The sequence below is a fragment of the Triticum dicoccoides genome, chromosome 5B (genome assembly GCF_002162155.2).
Source record: "Triticum dicoccoides isolate Atlit2015 ecotype Zavitan chromosome 5B, WEW_v2.0, whole genome shotgun sequence".
NCBI lineage: Eukaryota > Viridiplantae > Streptophyta > Magnoliopsida > Poales > Poaceae > Triticum > Triticum dicoccoides.
The window spans coordinates 467,675,719-467,684,735 of record NC_041389.1 but is presented as its reverse complement, the minus strand read 5'-3'; positions in this window follow the sequence as shown (position 1 = coordinate 467,684,735).

The following is a 9,017-nucleotide window of genomic DNA, read 5'->3' as shown; positions in this document are numbered from 1 at the left end:
GCCTACAGGGCACTGGAAGACCACCTAGTCATATGACATATACATGGTGGACACCCCAAAAGATGGGGACGACGAAGAAGTAGCGGAGGTAGATTCCTTAAAGAAACAGACCAAGCGCCGGCGTCAGCGGCGCCGCTCTAAATCCCGCCACAGCAAGAATGGAGATTCCGGCACAGGAGATAATAACACTCCAGACAGTGCCGAAGACAATCCCCTCCAGCAAGATTCAGTGCAGGAGGATGCAGAAGCAAGCCCTCGCGAGAGAGCGGCAGACGAAGAGGTCGAGGATGATAATTACATACCTCCCTCCGAAGACGAGGCAAGCCTCAACGACGACGAATTCGTCATGCCAGAGGATCCCGTCGAACAAGAGCGTTTTAAACACAGGCTTATCGCCACAGCAAATAGCCTAAATAAAAAGCAACAGCAGCTTCAAGCTGATCAGGACCTGCTGGCCGATCGATGGACCGAGGTCCTCGCGGCCGAAGAGTATGAACTCAAACGCCCCTCCAAGAGCTACCCAAAACGCCCCTCCAGCGCACAATACGGCCGATCGACCACCCCGTCGTCGGGACAGGGAGGCATCCAGGCCCTCCACCAAGACCGTACCCCGGCACCGCTCCAAAAGCGTGAAGCCAAGAGGGAACGCGCCGGACTTGCGAGATATATTGGAGGACAAAGCAAGGCAATCCAGATCCATCTACGGATCACGTGGGCGCCCCACGACCCACGACGAATACCGTCGCGCCGGATACAACAACCCCGGCCGGGCCGAACACAGCAGACAACGCTCACTCGAGCTACGTCGTGATATTGCTCAATATAGAGGTGCCGCGCACCAGCTATGCTTCACTGATGAAGTAATGGATCATCAAATCCCTGAAGGGTTTAAACCCGTAAACATTGAATCCTACGATGGCACAACAGACCCCGCGGTTTGGATTGAAGATTATCTCCTTCACATCCATATGGCCCGCAGTGACGATCTCCACGCCATCAAATACCTCCCACTCAAGCTTAAAGGACCAGCTCGGCATTGGCTTAACAGCTTGCCCGCAGAGTCAATTGGGTGTTGGGAAGACCTGGAAGCCACATTCCTCGACAATTTCCAGGGCACATATGTGCGACCACCAGACTCCGATGACCTAAGCCACATAATTCAGCAGCCAGACGAATCGGCCAAACAGTTCTGGACACGGTTCTTGACAAAGAAAAACCAAATCGTCGACTGTCCGGATGCAGAGGCCCTTGTAGCCTTCAAACATAACATCCGTGACGAGTGGCTAGCCCGGCACCTAGGACAGGAAAAGCCGAAATCCATGGCAGCCCTCACATCATTAATGACCTGCTTTTGTGCGGGAGAGGATAGCTGGCTAGCTCGCAGCAACAACCTTAGTAAAAATTCTGGCAGTCCGGATACTAAGGACCACAATGGCAGGTCGCGTCGAAGCAAAAATAAACGCCGTATTAACGGCGACGACAATGTGGATACGGCATTCAACGCCGGATTCCGAGGCTCTAAAACCAGTCAGCGGAAGAAGCCATTCAAAAGAACCACTCCGGGTCCGTCCAATTTGGACCGAATCCTCGACCGCTTATGCTAGATACATGGCACCCCCGAAAAGCCAGCTAAACACACCAACAGAGACTGTTGGGTATTCAAGCAGGCAGGCAAGTTAATTGCCGAACACAATGACAAGGGGCTGCATAGCGATGACGAGGAAGAGACCCGGCCGCCGAACAGTAGAGGACAGAAGGGTTTCCCCCCACAAGTGCGGACGGTGAACATGATATACGCAACCCATATACCCAAGAGGGAGCGGAAGCGTACACTAAGGGACGTATATGCGATGGAGCCAGTCGCCCCTAAGTTCAATCCATGGTCCTCTTGCCCGATCACTTTCGATCGAAGAGACCATCCGACCAGTATCCGCCACGGCGGATTCGCCGCATTGGTTTTAGACCCAATCGTCGATGGATTTCACCTCACAAGAGTCCTGATGGACGGCGGCAGTAGCCTGAACCTGCTTTATCAGGACACAGTGCGCAAGATGGGCATAGACCCCTCAAGGATTAAACCTACAAAGACGACCTTTAAAGGCGTCATACCAGGTGTTGAGGCCAATTGTACAGGCTCAGTCACACTGGAAGTGGTCTTCGGATCCCCGGACAATTTCCGGAGCGAGGAGTTAATCTTCGACATAGTTCCATTCCGCAGCGGCTATCACGCTCTGCTCGGATGAACCGCGTTTGCAAAATTCAACGCGGTGCCGCATTACGCATACCTCAAGCTCAAGATGCCAGGCCCTCATGGAGTCATCACGGTCAACGGAAATACGGAACGCTCCCTCCGAACAGAGGAACATACAGCGGCTCTCGTGGCAGAAGTACAGAGTAGCCTTCTAAGGCAATTTTTGAGTCCGGCCGTTAAACGGCCGGACACGGCCAAACGCGCCCGGAGCAACATCAATCAAGACCACCTGGCACGTTCCGAGCACGCGTAGCAATGCGGCCCCAACCCCAGCCCTCGCATGATTGCAAGACCAACCCTCCGCGTACATCATTACGCTCTGGAGATACCATGGGCCTGGGGGGAGGGGCACGACCACAATAGCCCCAGAGTGCGGCTCGACCACACCAGGGGCTCACAAGTGTGTCACCTTTTTTTTATTTTTCTTCTTTGTATACACAGGACTCCGTTCACCAGAGGTTCTGTCCGGCGGCGAACCCGCCGAACTCATGATGCAACAGTCAGGGAGGGAAGAAGGTTGCGACGAACACTCAGGTGGTCTCTATTACGAGCATTAAATTCGATTATATACACCAGTCTGCAGCCCACCCCTGGAGGGGGACATGTTTATTTAGTCCAATCCCTTGCTTACCGCACTATTTGTATCCTTCCGCACTCATAGCAGAATTCCTTGAATAGATAATGCAGCATCTTTTGCCTGTTATTGCATTACTTTACACATATGTTTATTTATGACATCTTGCACCCGTATATTTTGGTACGGCCGAATACACCAGGGGCTTACGTTCCCCGCATTATGGTGTGATAAGTCCGAACACTTTCACAAGTGCGGCACCCCGAACTTATAGCATTATATGAATCGGCTCCGAATCATGTCTTGGGTCAATAGTTGGGTTTGCCCGGCTCCCACGTTTTGGTGCGTTACGTTCCGTTCTGTCGGCTAAGGTGGCACTGGGAGAACCACTGCGATTGCGCCCCGGTTGAGCTGGGCGAGCGCCTTAGTGGAGAAAGCTAAAACTGACTGGCATGATAAGGCGAGAGACTGGTCGCTGTTCGAGAGGTCTTTTCGGATCCCTAAAGACTCATGCCGCTTCGAGCGAAGTACCAGATAATGTCCGACGAAGGCGTGGATAGCTCCCCGAATTCGGTCTTCCGAATACTAAGGGCTTCGCCAAAATTTAAAATTATAGAATTCTATGGCTAAGTGAGAGTGTTCAAGCATTATAAGTCCGGTTGCCTTGTTCGTTATGTTGAGCGCCTCCCTAGATGGACCCAAAAATGGGAACAAGAGTGCTCAAGTTATCCCGAACACCCCAGCACTTGCGGCTCGGGGGCTGAAGCCAACGACTTGCCATCTCTCAGATTTTATAAACGGCCGCACAGAAGGTAATATTATAAATTAAACAAGCGTTGCTTAAGCGCATATGAACAAAGTTTTCAGCGCACAGGATAATACATAGCGAGTTTTACTCAATAATTACATCTCTAGGGCACTCATCCGCAATATTGCGGGCACCACTCAGGACAGTCTTATAGTACATTTCGGGCGTACGATACTCCTTGCCCGCTGGCGGCGGGTCAGTAAGAAGCCTCTCCGCATCCAGCCTACCCCAGTGCACCTTTGCGCGGGCAAGGGCCCGACGAGCACCTTCAATACAGGCGGAGCGCTTGACGACCTCCACCCAGGGGCACGCATCCACCAGCCACCGCACGAGGCCGAAGTAGCTCCTAGGCATGACCTGTCCAGGCCACAACCGGACTATGAGGCCCTTCATGGCCTCCTCAGCCGCCTTGTGGAGCTCGACCAGCTGCTTCAGCTGGTCGCTAGGGGGCACCGGATGGCCGGCCTCAGCGTACTGAGACCAGAAGACCTTCTCCGTTGAGCTCCCCTCCTGGCCACGGTAGAATGCAGCGGCATCGGATACACTGCACGGAGAATCTGCAAACGCCCCTGGAGAGCTCCGAATTCGGGTAAGTGTCAGGTAGTTTACATTAACATGCTTGCTTTGCATGAAAAATGCCTTACCCGCCGCTATCTTCTTCACATCTTCAACCTCCTGAAGGGCCTTACGGGCCTCGGCCTTGGCGGACTTGGCACTTTCGAGAGCCGAGGCGAGCTCGGACTCTCGAGTCTTGGAGTCGCGCTCCAAACTCTCATGCTTCTCCATGAGAGCCTGGAGATCTTGCCGCACTTCCGCCACCCCGCGCCTCCTGCTTCTCTCGCTCGGCCCGTTCCACGGCTGCATTGCGTTCGGCCGCGGACACAGCCTCCTTCAGGGTTGCCACCTCCTTAGTGGCCCCTACAGTACCCACTTTATCCTTGTCATTTTCATTGCAACCTAAATCCTTTTCTGTAAGGTAAATCTTTAAAGTGGTGTTACTCACCTTCTTTGTCCTCGAGCTGCTTTTTGGCACGGCCGAGCTCTTGCTCGGACCGCTCGAGATCCTGCTTCAATGCACCGACCTCCGCAGTCAGTGCGGCAGACGTCAGCAGCGCAGCCTGCAAACCCATATTGACATATTTTTTAAGCAACCCTGCGTATATCGTTTTAGATCCTCAGTCCGGCTTTTCTTTCCGAACGCCGAACTAAGCATCAGGGGCTACTGTCTATGCGGTATTACATTACATAATTTTAACTTCTTACCTCAAAGCCAGTTAGAAGGCTGCTGCAGGCTTCGGTCAGCCCACTCTTGGCGAGCTGAACCTTCTGAATCACCGCACTCATGATAGTGCGGTGTTCTTCCTCGATGGAAGCGCCTTTGAGCACCTCCAGCAAGTTGTCCGGCGCCTCCGGTTGGACGGGGGCCGCCGGTGTTACAGTCTTGCCCTTCTTGCGAAGGGGCCGCCTGCCGGACTCTGGAACCACTACGGGTTCCGGCGTAGAGTCCGGCGCAAAGTCCGGGAGGCTGCCTTGCGGCGCCTCCGGAGCCTCCTCCCGATGGGTCCCTTCCCAGGATCCCACCTCGGCGTCCTCAGCGGCGCGAGGGGTGGAGGCAGTCGTAATGGATTCCACATCCGACGCAACCAACGACCCGCTCGACGAAGCAGGGAGATCATCGTCGGCCGGACTGCAGGCAGTATGCGGCGTTAGAAGGACACTATGTGACAAAAAGAAATTGCAGATCATTCAAGGATCCGGGTACTTACGATCTCGCTTGAGGCCTGGCCCTCGAGGGCCACTCTTCATTGCCAACGTTGGTGTTGACGGAACTGTCCGGGGGAATAGTTCTTCCCCTCTTGGACCCTTCGGCCTCCCCTGTTGGGGAGGCCTTCCTCTTTCTCTCTCCCTCCTCTGGGAGAGGGCCTTCTTCCTCCTCCTCATCCTCGGGAGAGGAATCCGCCTCGGAGTCATCGGACACCTGAAAATGGGTACTCTTTCGAGTACCCGTGGCCACCTTCTTGGCCTTCTTCTCCGGCACCACGTGCGGTGCCGGAACCAACAGCCCCGCCGGACGGGCGTCCGCTGGGTCTTCTGGCATGGGAGCCGGGCAAACGAGCTGCTCGGCCTTCTTCATCCATTCCTGTCAAAGGAGAAGGGAGATTAAAACCGGCTTAGGGTCGAACTATTAACAACAAGTGTCCCGTAAAGGGGTAGAATCACTTACCTCGTCAGCTGGATGCTGCGAGTGGAATCCGCGATCTTCCGTCGCGGATGCGGGGGCTTCGGTGCCCTTAAACAGCACCCTCCAGGCGCCTTCGTACGTTGTGTCGAAGAGCCCGCTCAGCGCCTGGTGCTGTTCCGGATCGAACTCCCACAGATTGAATGCCCGTTCTTGGCATGGGAGAATCCGGCGGACGAGCATGACTTGGACCATGTTAACCAGCCTGAGCTTCTTGTTCACCAGCTTCTGGATACAGGCTTGGAGTCCCGTCAGCTCCTTCGAATTGCCCCACAGCAAGCCCTTCTCTTTCCAGGAGGTGAGCTGCGTGGGGATACCAGATATGAACTCGGGGGCCGCCGCCCATGAAGGGTCGCGCGGCTCGGTGATATAGAACCACCCCGACTGCCACCCCTTGACGGATTCCATGAAGGCCCCTTCGAACCGAAGGACGTTGGGCATCTTGCCCAACATGGCGCCTCCGCACTCCGCTTGAGTGACCTTCACTACCTTCGGCTTGACATTAAATGTCTTGAGCCACAAGCCGAAGTGGGGCTGGATGCAGAGGAAGGCCTCGCACATGACGATAAACGCCGAGATGTTGAGGATGAAGTTCGGCGCCAGATCATGGAAATCCAGGCCGTAGTAGAACATGAGCCCCCGACAAAGGGGTGAAGTGGAAAGCCCAGTCCGCGGAGGAAGTGGGGGAGGAAAACGACCCTCTCATGGGGCCCGGGGGTGGGGATGAGCTGCCCCTCGTCGGGCAGCCGGTGCGCGACGTCGCCGGAAAGGTATCCGGCGCTGTGCAGCTTTGTGATGTGCTCATCCTTAACGGTGGAGGCCAGCCATTTACCTCCCGCTCCGTACATGATTGGAGAAGGTCGAGGCGAGATGTGCGAACTTGGGCGCTGGAGCTCGAGTGCGCGGAGATGGATAAGCAAAGGAGGAAGAAGGCGTAGGTGAAAAGGTGAATCCTTATCCCTTATATATAGGCAGACGAAGACTATGCGTCCCCACTAGCCTGGTAAAACTCGCTTATCTCCCAAGCGCCACCATCAATGGCGCGGTTGGGTTACCCACGTCCGTATTGATGAGAATCCTGGAATAAGGGCAACACGAGCTCTGCTTCGCCAAGACGTGCCAAGGAAACTGCTTCGCTAAACGCGCTGAGGTGGTATAATAAAAAACGATTCAAGTAAAGGCTTGGTAGTGGTGTGACATCATGCCGCAAAATACGTCAGCAGATCGAACTTGCGTACATATTATTCTCTCTACGGTGGAATGTGGAATTTATTTTGCAGAGCCGGACACTATCCTGGTGTTCACAATCTTCTCTGGATTATTCAAAGGAGGAACCCGCCTTGCAATGCCGAACATTATGCGCGCCGGACTCATCGTCATTGAAGCCAGGTTCAGGGGCTACTGAGGGAGTCCTGGACTAGGGGGTGTCCGGACAGCCGGACTATCATCGTCCGCCGGACTCCAAGACTACAAAGATACAAGATTGAAGACTCCGTCCCGTGTCCGGATGGGTCTTTCCTTGGCATGGAAGGCAAGCTTGGCAATACGGATATGTAGATCTCCTACCATTGTAACCGACTCTGTGTAACCCTAGCCCTCTTCGGTGTCTATATAAACCGGAGGGCTTTAGTCCGTAGGACATAACCTCCATTACAACAATCATACCATAGGCTAGCTTCTAGGGTTTAGCCTCCTCGATCTCGTGGTAGATCCACTCTTGTAATACACATCATCAATATTAATCAAGCAGGACGTAGGGTTTTACCTCCATCAAGAGGGCCCGAACCTGGGTAAAACATCATGTCCCTTGTCTCCTGTTACCATCCGCCTAGACGCACAGTTCGGGACCCCCTACCCGAGATCCGCCGGTTTTGACACCGACAGCCCCCCTTTCCTATTAGGAGTAGGAGAGGGAAGGAAGAGAGGGGAGGGAAGAAGGAAAGGAGGGGCCGGCCCCCCTCCCAATTCGGATTGGGCTTGGGGGGCACGCCCCCTCCTTTGCTCCTTCTCCCTCCCTTCCACTAAGGCCCAATAAGGCCCATATACTTATCGGGGGGTTCCGGTAACCTCCCGGAACTCCGGTATAGTCCCAATCTCATCCGGAACCTTTCCGGTGTCCAAATATATCCGTCCAATATATCAATCTTTATGTCTCGACCATTTTGAGACTCCTCGTCGTGTCCGTGATCACATCCGGGACTCCGAACAACCTTCGGTACATCAAAACTTATAAACTCATAATAAAAATGTCATCGTAACGTTAAGCGTGCGGACCCTACGGGTTCGAGAACTATGTAGACATGACCTAGAACTATTCTCGGTCAATAACCAATAGTGGAACCTGGATGTTCATATTGGTTCCTACATGTTCTACGAAGATCTTTATCGGTCAAACCGCATAACAACATACGTTGTTCCCTTTGTCGTCGGTATGTTACCTGCCCGAGATTCGATCGTTGGCATCCAATACCTAGTTCAATCTTGTTACCGGCAAGTCTCTTTACTCGTTCCGTAATACATCATTTCATAACTAACTCATTAGTTACAATGCTTGCAAGGCTTAGGTCATGAGTATTACCGAGAAGTCCCAGAGATACCTCTCCGACAAATGGAGTGACAAAACCTAATCTCGAATTATGCCAACTCAACATGTACCTTTGGAGACACCTGTAGAGCACCTTTATAATCACCCAGTTACGTTGTGACGTTTGGTAGCACACAAAGTGTTCCTCCGGTAAACGGGAGTTGCACAATCTCATAGTTGCAGGAACTTTGTATAAGTCATGAAGAAAGCAATAGCAACATACTAAACGATCAAGTGCTAGGCTAATAGAATGGGTCAAGTCAATCACATCATTCTCCTAATGATGTGATCTCGTTAATGAAATGACAACACATGTCTATGGTTAGGAAACATAACCATCTTTGATTAATGAGCTAGTCAAGTAGAGGCATACTAGTGACATTATGTTTGTCTATGTATTCACACATGTATCATGTTTCCGGATAATACAATTCTAGCATGAATAATAAACATCTATCATGATATGAGGAAATAAATAATAACTTTATTATTGCCTCTAGGGCATATTTCCTTCATACCCCTCCTCCAAGCCGCATCCCCCTTGCTCACCTATAAATAGAT